Source organism: Zootoca vivipara, chromosome 1 (assembly GCF_963506605.1).
Source record: "Zootoca vivipara chromosome 1, rZooViv1.1, whole genome shotgun sequence".
In the NCBI taxonomy this organism is placed as follows: domain Eukaryota; kingdom Metazoa; phylum Chordata; class Lepidosauria; order Squamata; family Lacertidae; genus Zootoca; species Zootoca vivipara.
The window spans coordinates 29613973-29626380 of record NC_083276.1 but is presented as its reverse complement, the minus strand read 5'-3'; the positions used below and the strand labels follow the sequence as shown (position 1 = coordinate 29626380).

Below are 12408 nucleotides of genomic sequence, written 5' to 3'. Positions count from 1 at the left end.
TCATAGAATCATAGAATCATAGAGTTGGAAGAGACCACAAGGGCCATCCAGTCCAACCCCCTGCTAAGCAGGATACAGCCATTCCAAGCATACCTATGTGCCATAGACTGGCTGGGTGGAGAGGTGGGGAGCACCAACTGGGGAACCCCCAGGGGAAGAAGGCTCAGAGCCAGAGGACTGGTGGTGAGACAACAATGAGTGGTCAGAGGGATAAGAGAGAGCAGACTGGGAAGAGGAGGTGTCAGGAGCTGAAGAAGTAACAGGGTTTAGTGAGCAGGAAGAGGCTGTGGCAGAGGGGAGTCCAAGCTCAGTGGCAGAAGCAAAGGGATGTGTGTGTCAAGAGGCAGAGATGAAGCAGGGTGCTGAAGAAGCCAGGGAGTCTTCCCCACTTGCTGTGATCAGCTCCCCTCCTCCCGGGTCTCCCAGAACACAGAGATGAATGAAGAGGGTAGAGCGAAGAGAAATAAGACAAAGGAGCCCCAGATTGCTGGGAAAGGAACCGGCGGAGAAGCCTTAGAGAGCAGTGGGAAGATGGGGACCTTCAGTCCTCGCAGCTGCCCCATTGAGGCAACACCTCCTGGGAAGAGTTGCTGTGATCACCAGGCCTACACTGTTTTGGTTTCTTTGAATGAAGAGTTAACTTCACAGACACCGGGTATTTTATTGCTGACCTACTCCTGACTCCAGCTCCTGACACTCAGGGGGTAGCAGGACCAAGAGAAGGGTCTGCCTTGAAAATCTCAGAACCCAGGCAAGGTTTGATATCCAAAGGGGTGGATGGGTGAGGGAAGCTGAATCTCCACCTCCCACACACGTACTTGTATTCGCATAGTCCTTTTCTCCATTAGCCTTGGTCAGTGAGCCAAGCTGGGGCAGGGGCAGTATAAGACAGAGGAGGGGAGAGTTGCTAGAGACCTAAGAAACAGTTCAGTTAGATAGGAAGGGTTGTTCTCATATGCAGCGAGGCGGAGCTATAGCATGAACCTTGGCAGCAAAAGCTGCTGTTTTTGCTGCTGCAGCTAATGTGAATTTCTAGGATTATATGTCCACTCTTAAAAACGATGCTTCTTACCTTGCTTGGTTCTCCAGTGATGCTTCTTCATTCCTTTATCTTATGAGCCACTCTCTCAATTTCTGAGCAATTTTCTTTATGTATCTATATGTTGGGCTGGTTTTAAATTGGATCTGTCTTCCCCCTTCTTCTCCCTACTACAGTCATACCTCGGTTTAAGTACGCTTCAGTTTGAGTACTTTCAGTTTAAGTACTCCGTGGACCCATCTGGAACGGATTAATCCACTTTCCATTACTTTCAATGGGAAAGTTCGCTTCAGGTTAAGTGCGCTTCAGGTTAAGTACGGACTTCCAGAACCAATTACACTCATACCTCGGGTTAAGTACGCTTCAGGTTGAGTACTCCACGGACCCGTCTGGAACGGATTAATCCACTTTCCATTACTTTCAATGGGAAAGTTCGCTTCAGGTTAAGTACGCCTCAGTTTAAGTACTCCACGGACCGTCTGGAACAGATTAATCCACTTTCCATTACTTTCAATGGGAAAGTTCGCTTCAGGTTAAGTACGCTTCAGGTTAAGTACAGACTTCCAGAACCAATTGCGTACTTAAACTGAGGTACCACTGTATTCTTCTTTTAACTAGGACATGATCCATCACCTCCTACACCTCTACCCCTTGACCGGGTTCATTTTGTGCTGAATACATTGCAATACTTCCAGTAATTAATGCAGATGTGACCCCCCCCCCCACACACAACACACAGATATTCAGTGGCCTGCTTCTCCATGGACCAGACTCAGCACACTCATGCTAGTCTCATTAAACAACAACAACAAACCCTCCTCTTATAGCTGGCGCACCACTTTCTCTCATTTTGTCTTTTTCCTACAATTTCTTCAGCCTCTTCCGCAAGGCCACAGCAAAAAAGCTGGCACCCTACTTGAGTTATTCCTTAGTGCTATTCTTTAACTTACTATAAATAGCTTTATTCTTCCACTTCATCAATATCAGTCTCTTGGCTACCATTACATATGATCCCTTTTAATAAATGGATTGACAATATAACATATATAATTTATGAACAGACTGCTTACAGACGTAGGCTTTGTTTGGATAAATATGACAATATTTGGAATGAGTTTATACAAAATGCAGCAGGCTATTAATATTTACATATGTATTAGGAAAATAATATCAAATTTAAATAAGAAAGTATGGGTTAGGTTTTTCGTATATTGTTTTTCCCCACACATTTTTGTCCTCCTTTTTCTTTAACTTTCTCTTTTTCTTTGCATCACTTTCTTTCTTTATAACATAAACCTTTTCAATAAAATATTAATACCAAAAACTTACTCTAAATAAAAAAATCAATAAATAAAAAATAAGTAAAAAATAGCAATGTATTATACTTACAAAAAAATAAGGAAAATGTGAAGCAATACCATACTCATGTATTCAATAAGAAGTAAATGTGATCCCACCTTTTAGAGATCTGGTCAGTGAGTACTACGTAAAACACAGATGATTGGCAAACTGTTGTGTTATGTTAATATCTGATTTACTGTATTTAAGTATTTTAATATATATTAAATAATTATAATTTAACCATGCTGGACTAGCTGTAGTTGGGTTTTGACAACTATGAGTTGGGTCTTTTGTTGCACTGATATGCAGCCAAATTCTCAACCCGGCTTAGCTGAAGTACTAAGATATACAGGTACGGTACTTCAAGAAAGGTGCTTATTGAGGGACTGGTGCGGCTCATGAATGCAAGTGTTTTTGCATAAAAATGCCAATCCATTCTCAGAGTCTCAGTGACTCTTTTGCGAATAAACAAACCTTCCTACCTGGACTTCAGTCATTTTCAAGGCCTGACAGAGGTGCACTTAATGCATTTCACACAGATGCACACCAACAATGAAAGAGAGGTTCACAAGTGCTTCAAGTATCATGTATCACAGATGGAGCCCAGGCAGACCCAACCACCTCACTTGAATTGTTGGGGTACGTTGATATTCTGAAATATGGGAAGCAAAGTCACACAAACTTGCTCTCTCTTCAGAACCATTTATCTCCAGTGGAGATACACAGAGATACATTCTTGTCATCATCACTTCCACTGATTTCTGACATGCATCTTCTACCACCTCTCCCAAGGGAAAGAGCCGTAGCTGAGTAGGTAAGTTACAGGCTGGTTAGTTTAATGTCTTTTCTGGGAAAGCTGGTGGAAAGCTTATATTCATGAGATAATTGCCAAGCATATGGAAGAACAAGGCTTTCGTAAGCAGAAAGAGCAGGGTTTCTGCAAAGAGAAGTCCTTTCTCACTAACCTTTTAGAGTTCTTTGAGAACGTGAACAAGCATATAGATAAGGGTGATCCAGTAGACATTGTGTGCTTGGACTTTCAAAAAGTTTTTGATAGGGTCCCTCATCAGTAACTGGTTAAGGAACAGGAAGCAAAGAATAGGAATGAATAAATAGATAGTACTCACAGTGGAGGGATGTAGAAAATGGAGTCTCCAAGGAGCGGAAATGGGATATGTGCTTTTAAACTTCTCCATAAATGATCTAGAGTTAGGAGTGAGCATTGGGATAGTAAAGTTTGCTGATGATCAAATTGTTCCAGGTGGTTAAAACAAAAAGGAATCAAGATGCTCCAAAATATATCTCTCTGTGCTGGGTGAATGGGCAGTAAAACGGCAGATGCAATTCAATGCAAGCAAGTGATACACATGGGGGTGGGGGGAATTCCTAATTCTGTAAGTTAATGGGGTCTGAACTGGTGCCTGACTAGGAACGAGTGGATAGCTTAGTGAAGATGTTAATCCAGTATGGCAGTTGTGAAAAAGGTTAATTCAGTGCTGAGGGATATTAGGAAAGAGATTGAAAATAAAGTTATTGTAGACCCAGAAGAGGTTCAGAAAAGGGCAACAAAAATAATCAATGAGTTGGCATAAATGCCCCATGAAGAAAGGTTACAACATTTGGAGCTTTTTAATTTGGAAAAAATGAGAGTAAGGGGGATAGGCTAGAGCTCTATAAGATTATGTATGGTTTGAAGAACGTGAATAGAGAGAAGCTTCTCTCTGTCATAACTCTAGAACCTGAGACCATCCAATGATGCTAAATGAAAGAAGAATAAGGACAAAAGAAAGTACTTTTTCGCACAGCTTACAGTTAAACTGTGGAATTTGCTCCCACAAGGTGATGTGATGGTCACCAGCTTAGATGGCTTTAAAAGAGGATTATTAGACAAATTCATGGAGGACAAGGCTATCAGTGGCTACTAGCCACAATAACTATGCTCTACCTCCTGGGCAGGGGCTGCTCTCACATTCATGTTCCATTTCTGAGCTTCCCCTAGGAAAGCTCATCACTATGTTCTTCACCACTAGGAGAACAGGATGCCAGACTAGATGGACCTTTGGTCTGATCCAAAACTCTCCCCAAGTTCTCATGTAAAACATATGCTTTGAATGCAGAAGGTCTCCACTTCAATCCCAGGCATCTCCAGGCAGGGTTGCCTGAAACCCTGGAGAGCTTCTGCCAGTCTATGTAGACAATACTAAGCTAGATTGTCTGACTTGTTATTAGGCAGCTTCCTATGTTCCGTTGCTGAATCCTCGGCCAGAAACTGCAAAGGGGTCACCTGGTACTAGGGGCAGAGGAAGACAGTATCCAGCATGAGATGGAATGGCTGTTGCTGGAAGCCCCTCCCAAATTCCTCACTCTTTTGCTGCTCAGCCTGCTAGCTCTTCCAAGTTCTCTAATCACCTTCCTGCTGTAATGAGTCTCTCATCTCGCTGATGGAAATCAGGGTATTTGGTTATGAAAGGGACACTGTTAATAACACGATCTCCCTCCCTCTCCAGCCCCCTCCCAGCTTTCCACACAATTCTCTCAATTAACGATAGGCAGAAATTAATTTTTCCCCGGGACTGAAACAATTGCCTAGTGGAGGATTGTCAGCTCAGATCCAGATAGGAACCTTTCCCAGCAGAGCCCAGAGAAAAGAGGAGAGACCAAGGCGATAAGCGAGGCCCTATCAGCAACCACAGGACGCCGTAATACAAATGTTATCCTTAGAAATGTATTTAAAGAGGATATGTTTATAATTCGGAAGAGATTGTCAAACCGCTCTCTTTCCCCTCCCACGGCAGCTCCATCCTAACGCTTGCTCAGCTACTGCCTCCTCTTTGCCATCAAGCTCTCTATTGCCTGCACAGGGCTGGGCAGCGATCATGGCCAATGAACTTTCCTTTTTGACTTCCTGCCCACTGGATAGAGGAACATCACAGGGGCAGCACTTGAAATGGGCAACGATAAACCTTACTGCCTCACTGCTTCCTGATCCCAAAAGGCAGGGGAAGGAGGTGGCAGGGTGCATTTGAGGAGGTCAGGGTAGGTTTCACACAGGGCTTCCAATGGAAGCAGTGTCATAAATGACAAGAGAGGTTTCTCTAGTGAATTGTCGCATAGCAAGCCAAGCATATACATGGAAGGATACAATCTGAAGCTGTTTGTCAAGGAAAATCCTGGTTCTTTCCAAGTTTGGAACCATGACCAACTTGATCCCAAGAGCATTCTAAAATAAGATGCACTGTGCTTCAGGGAACAAGCACTCCAGAAGAGAGTTCTGCATCATCTGTGGTTCTCTTAGAAGACTTTTTAGTGACTGAGGGATGAACTGTGAAGAACAACTACTTATCACCGTCTGTTCTGCAGGACTCCGTATCTATCAGTCCTGGGAGTCAAACAGAATTGCCAGCTGAACTGAGGGCCATTCTTATGGGTTCTCCATAAGTGTCTCCTTCTCTTCAAGTGTTGCTTTCTCCACTAGGTGAGAACCTGGCATGGGCCATCAAATCCATAACTTAGCTAGGCAGTTAGATGAAGTGTTTCTGACAATCCTGTATCCAAAGACTTCGGAAACTTCTTCTTCAAGGCGGCGAGGAAGAAGCCAGAGGTGCAATTGTTGCTTTGTCCAGTCTTCAGTCCTTCCTTCTCTCTCTCTTTCAGCTCTGTCCTTCTCAATACCCAGGAAAGATTAACTCCTCTCCATGCGCGAGAGAAAGTTATTATCATTAATGAAGAATTAAAAGGGAGCGATTAATAAAAGGGCCTTATCTGGTAACGAGGAGGAGTCTGGACAATGGGAGGAAGATGGAGAAAATGAAAAACAATAAATATGAAGTGTAAAAGGAGGCGAGTGCTGCTCCCGCTCGTTAGATCACAGCTGCATCTCCTGAGGGGGGAAAGCTCCAAATTGCTAATTACTGCCTCTGAAAAGACCTCTCTCTGATATGTTTGCCGCTGAAAGGCTCCCATTAATGAAGCAGCAATGATGCCGTTTCCCTTTGACTTGCCTTCAATTCCCTCTCTGAGCTTCCTCCCAAGCCGGGAACAATGAGGCCCTAGGAGCTGGCAGCTCCCACAGGCCTCGCAGAGACTAGGCCGGGGGCAGCGGAGTGAGGGGAGCTGAGCCGGCTGTGAAATATGGAGGGGGGAGATAAGGCAAAGACAGAGGAAAGAGGCTCACTCCCAGGAGCCCAGGGAAAATTTGCAGTTATTATGAAGGAGATGAGACAGATTAAAAGCCCTTGTGTTCTGCACTGCCCTTTTATTTAGTGGCTTCATCTCGGAGATGAAAGAAGTTGGAAATGACTTTCTCTGCATTTTGCTGCAAGAAGCTTCATGGCACTTTTTTTTTTACTTTATTCCTCCCTTTGTCTCTTGTTCCTTCTATCTTTCTCTTTAACCCCTGAAAGGTTAGCTGAGAAGCACCAGGGGTTGCAGAACATTCACTTAGCCAGAGCAAACCAGCTCATTTTCCCTACCTGAGCTGCTAATAAAAGGTTAGGCCTTCACAGGAAAGCTTAGCTGAGAGAAAGGCTAGCGATGGCCAAAAAGGCCTGTCCCAATATACTCATGTTGCTCAGGAGGGCTGAATGGTAAGAAAGATGCAAGCAGATGGCGCCTGTCTTAAAATACGTATATAAAACATACTGGTATATTTACTAGGGGAAAACCTATTGCAAATAGACACTGTTTTGTACATGTGTAATATAGTATTGGGAATTATTAGGATGCAAAGGACTGGGAATGTAGTGGAAGAATAAATGTAATAATTAGGTGTGCCATTTTCAAAGTGGTTGGGTAAATGTATATGAAATACATCAGAAGCAGGGAATCAGTTAGGGAAGCAATAAGGCTAACTGACAAAAGTGTAGAAGGGTTATTAAGGGAACATAGGAAAATCAGAAGCTAAATGAAGTCTAGCTTTAGGAGGAAGTGCAAAGGGATGGCCACATTTGAGGTTCCTTCTTTTCTTTCTGGCAGTGTCCCTAAAGAACCTACTGCTGTAGTGATGATAAAGGATGCACTTCTGGAGTTTTTTTTAAACAAAAGCCAATTCAAAAAGTGAGAAGTCGCCAGATGTCGACACATTTTCCAAAACAGTAATTATTATTCTCTAGGGAAGGGAATCCAAGTCAATATAACAGAATTTACCTGTCCTAAAGGTCAGTAGTCACCCAGGGAACCATAACAAAATCATCCAAGTCAAATTAAATGGCCAGCTTGCTTTACAGCTTGAAATACAAAATGTTTGCTTGAATACTTAATTCTAATAATGGGTTTGATTTGGTGGTACTAGGCCTAGAAACCTGCTTCTGAAATAAGTCTTTGGTACTGGAACCTGAAGCCATTTTTAGAAGTGAAGAACTCTTAGCTTTTCTCATAACACAGTCCAGGACAGAGCCTTTACCTGTTTTAAAAGATGGTAGCCAGAAGAAGTATAAATTGGGAAATACTTCAGTATATTTTAATGCCGCTATCTGGGATAGATTTCTGTGTCACCAAGGAAACCTGTGTAACCTATGTCTCATATGCATTATCTATAATTATAGATAATTTTATCTGAAGAAGTGTGCATGCACACGAAAGCTCATACCAATGGCAAACTTAGTTGGTCTCTAAGGTGCTACTAGAAGGAATTTTTTATTTTGTTTCGACAACGGCAGACCAACACGGCTACCTACCTGTAATTTTATCTGCATATGCAAGCAGGCTGGACAAGTGAAGCTCTGAACATGTTAGAGCAGGGGTTGTCATCCTGGTCCCTACCACCCACTAGTGGGCGTTTCAGGATTCTAGGATGGGTACGGTAGGTGGTAGGGAGCTCTACGGCATAATCTGAATTCTCCTTCCATCGAGCACTGGTGTGTGCTAAGGAAATTTTTACCATCAGAAAAGATGCATTAGTGGGTGGTAGGTATAAAAAGTTTGACTACCCCTGTGTTAAGAGTTTCTGTTCTTCAAAAATGAGTCCTCTCAGCCAGATTTCCTCTCTTCGACACATTATCTGAATCTGTGGATATAACTTCTTCACTTACCCATGATGTAAGGTGTGTAATCTTAATATGACAGACTGGGGGAGAGCATATGGGGCCACATTGACCATTGAAGTTATGATTTCTATGCACAGGTCAAGATCAGAAGGAAAAGAGAGTCCAAACAAAGGATCTGCCAAAGCACAAATCTTAAGTGAATCAATATAAGAATGTCAGAACTTCAATATGGAGAAATGCTACTTTCAGTTATATAAAGGCTAGAGGTCAGAGAGCTACTCACTGGTATTTTCATAAATAAGAACTTCATAAACTGTGGCAAGACACTGTATACACTAGTACGGTAAATCAGGCAGGTGAATTGAAGGTTAGAGGCATAGATGTAGGTCACTGACATGATTTCTACACACAATATGGTTCCTCAATGAGTTGTTGCTAAATGGATCCATGTGGAAATATGCAGCGTGGGGGTGAAATTCAGTAGATTGGTTTTGGCTATAGCAACATAAGCAGTGGCCTGGAGCACTGCAGATATGCCCTGCAAATGAGGGCAGAACCAATGGCCACATAAGGTGTAGTTCCTATGGTCCAGAAGGGTCAATAAGGTACCATAGCTGTGTTTGTGGTGGCAAGCAATAGAGGTACCATAGCTGTGTTTGTGGTGGCAAGCACAGGTTACTGCCATTAGTACAAGAATGTTACTAGCTACCCTTGTGCAAATGCAATGGTTCAGGTCCCAGAATCACAGTCCTGATATTATTACTCCGGGACCAAAGAGCAGTTAGGATTGGGGCACCGAGTAGTTAGTTTGTTCCTCACAAACTAATAATAATAATAATAATAATAATAATAATAATAATAATAATGTATTATTTGTACCCTGCCCATCCAGCTGGGTTTCCCCAGCCACTCTGGTTGGCTCCCAACAGATTAAAAACAGAATAAAACATCAAACATTAAAAACTTCCCTAAACGTGCCTTCAGGTGTCTTCTAAAAGTCAGATAGCTCTCTGGAAGGTGTGCTGCCTTCATTGAATTGTCAGGAAGCAAATGCCATATTTAGCCATTCTTATTACAATGTGGTCGGAGGATTTCTATGGTTCTATGGAGGGATCGGGCATGAGATTAGTCACTTATATGGAAATCACTCCATGAGAAATAGCTTTGACATGCACCCTGGATAATAGGGTCATTCTTACCTTCTAAGACAATTCCATAATAAAAAGTCTATAGTTTTTATGTGGTCATAAAAGATATATATATATTTGTCTAAAGTCGTTGTCCATATCCATTTTGTATCCTTGATATTTGCAGATGTTAATGGTTCATGTGTTTTAACGTTATATTCCTGTAGTATGGGGATTAATAGCAGGACAACAAAATAGGATTTTGTGAGCCCTTATGGTCACCACCACTGTATGGCTTGAGTATCTCATTGCCCTTGCTACATTTGAACATACTGTATTTTATACAAATTCCAATTTCGTGTGGATACCTATCTGGACATTTTGGAAGGCTCATATCATTTTTATATAAATTAATTGTTAATGGTTACTGTATTGCTAATGGGAGCTGATTGGTTTTCCTCCCTCACATTTTCTGTCCTTGTTAAATTTGTTACAAAAATTCATTAAAAATAAATAAAAATGTATCCAGTTCACCAATTCCATGTGAATACCACCAAATAAAGTGATGAGCTGCCTCACAACTCAGGGCATTCAAATGCAGCCACCCCCCCCCCCCCGTCTAGTGCCTTTTTGATTTTTCAGACTACAACTCTAGTTCAAATGGGTAATGGTCAGGGATGATGGGAGCTGCAGTCCAAAATCCTTGAGCAGCCTGTTGCATTTCCATGCAGGCCAATAAGGAATGTCTTTCCCTTCCTCTTTGGCAAGCGGGCTGTCCCCAACCCATGCTAGTGCACTCACTTCCCTACATGGAATTCCTTACTGCCAATGGTTAGTAGGTGACTCATTAAACACAAGGCTGACTTCCCACCACCTTTTCGTAAAGTCATGCTGGCTAAGAGTGCAATTCTACAGTGGGGGAGGAAGTGTGGTATCCCCCACCTGTTCCCAGATGTGATTGTTTTCACTGCCCCTATGTTATTATACTCTTCTCTACATCAATTCAAATCTTCTCACAATTGTGTAGACTAAACTTACCATTCTAAACTTCAGGTTTGTGCTGAATGCGCGGATAAGTTCTTTATTAATGCCTTTTCTCTACTGAACCCAAGGTGATGTACATCACACCCCACCCCCGATTATTCTCAAAACAGCTCTGTGGTGTATGTTAGACTGAGAGTAACTTGCCCAAGGTCACTCAAGGAGCTCCATAACTGAATGGGGATCCGTTAAATATATAAAGCCCCAAATAAAGAACAGTACCAACTTATTCTACATAGGTGGAAAAGACAAGGGCCTGACTGAATGCAATAGTCTGCCCTGGACACAAAATCTAAAGTGAAAAACCCACAGTCCTCATGTTCTGACATCTGGAAGCAGATGTACGGAACAATTTTTAAAATATTTTTTTTTTTTGCAGTCAAGCAGGTCTAGTCAGTGCCTGCATAGGAACATGCTCTGTACCCAGATCTGAGTACCCAGAAGGAGGAAAAACACAATATAAATGGAACGAAGAAAAAAGGGACCGCTTGGGCTGATGCTCACTTTGCATAGCCATAGGACATCTAAGCACAAAATACACGCATACCTTCTGAACTGCGAAAGAGGCACGCGCGTAAAATGCGACGTTTGCCTCTCTACTAACGTACGTAGTCTGAAGGAGCAAAAACGAGAAGCTCGTGGCATCTTAAAACTTATTATGCCACAAGCTTTCGTGGACGACAGTCCATTTCACCAGACGGGAAAATAAAGCCTCGGGGAGGACCAAAAGTGCTTTCCACATCGCCACCGCTGCCGATCTAGACTCGCGGGTGGCGTGTTTTGTCCTTGGGACCCAACACGCAGTTGCTGGGCGTGGAAAAGCCCTTCTCGAGAAGGACAGAGTCCCACCTCCCTCACAGGGGGATGTTGCTGGGATGGGGTACCGCTTTCCAGCTCCGCGCGGAAGCCACCCCAAGGATGTCTGGACATGACAGGCAAGTGCGGAAGAGGAGGAAACCCGATCAGCGCCGTCCCCTCCGGCTCACGCCTCAGCCGAGGCACTGCGGCGTCCGAGAGAGAGCGAGAGAGATGCAGCTGCTGCTGGTCACGGGCGTGACGTCACCGCTTCTGCAAGGGGAGGAAGTGACATTCAGTCCCCACCCCGTTCGCCCGCAGGTCTCCGCTCCGAGAACCGGAAGTGGCGTGTGGAACGGACTCGGCGCCGAGTTGGAGAGGCCTACGGAAGAGGCGGCTGTAGTGAGGGGTGGATGAGGCCTGAGAGGCCGTCGCGGGAGCCAGGTAAGCCGTCGGAAAGGGCCGGGGGCCGAGCTGCGGAAACGTGCAAGGGAGGAAGAAGGGTGGGAGGCCGGCCGGGCTGGTTAGAGTGAAGAGGCCCTTCGTGCTCCAGGGGAGGCGGGGTGCGGTGGTTGTTTACGGAGGCGGCCGCCGCGCAGGAAAGACTGTTGGGCTCCCGTCGAGTCCGCCCATCTAGTCGTCCCGTCGACGCAGGCAGAGACACGAGGACAATAGGCCCCTTTCCTATTGTTGCTCACCATTCGCTGGTATTCGGTGCCATCCTGCTGAAGAGGGAGGCAGTTTTTGAAGGAGAAGGTAAGCAGGGAAGTAGCCTGCATTGGCTGTCAGCGGCCATCCTCCTGGGTTTCAGGCAGGGGCCCTTGCTAGGGAGCGAACCTGGAGCTGTTTCCCTATTAGGGTTCAGGCAGCAGCTGGGATAAGAATGAGGGTTAGGAAAAAGGAATAGCCTCTCCTGTTTCCATTCTCTCACCAAACCCTAATGCAAAGTGGCAGGCCAGGTGAAATGGATGTAAGAGCAAGAAAGTGTCTGTTAGGCAAGTTAGGAACAGCATTGCAAACCGAAAATTATTTCTTGACTTGTCCTTTGTAACAAGTTTGCTAGCCTTCTCTTTTTTGATAC

General features: G+C 44.0%; 1 protein-coding gene across 5 annotated transcripts in view; it reads left to right on the top strand.

Moving 5' to 3' along the window:
• The first annotated feature begins 11635 nt into the window (after positions 1-11635).
• The window catches only part of GPATCH2L (G-patch domain containing 2 like), a 35662-nt gene continuing 34889 nt past the window's right edge, over positions 11636-12408 (top strand). For all 5 annotated transcript variants that reach the window (XR_004692121.2, XR_004692120.2, XM_035108120.2 and 2 more), the window contains exon 1: positions 11636-11771. The gene's annotated coding sequence lies outside the window, so the exon portion shown is untranslated. The remainder of the gene's footprint in view (positions 11772-12408) is intronic.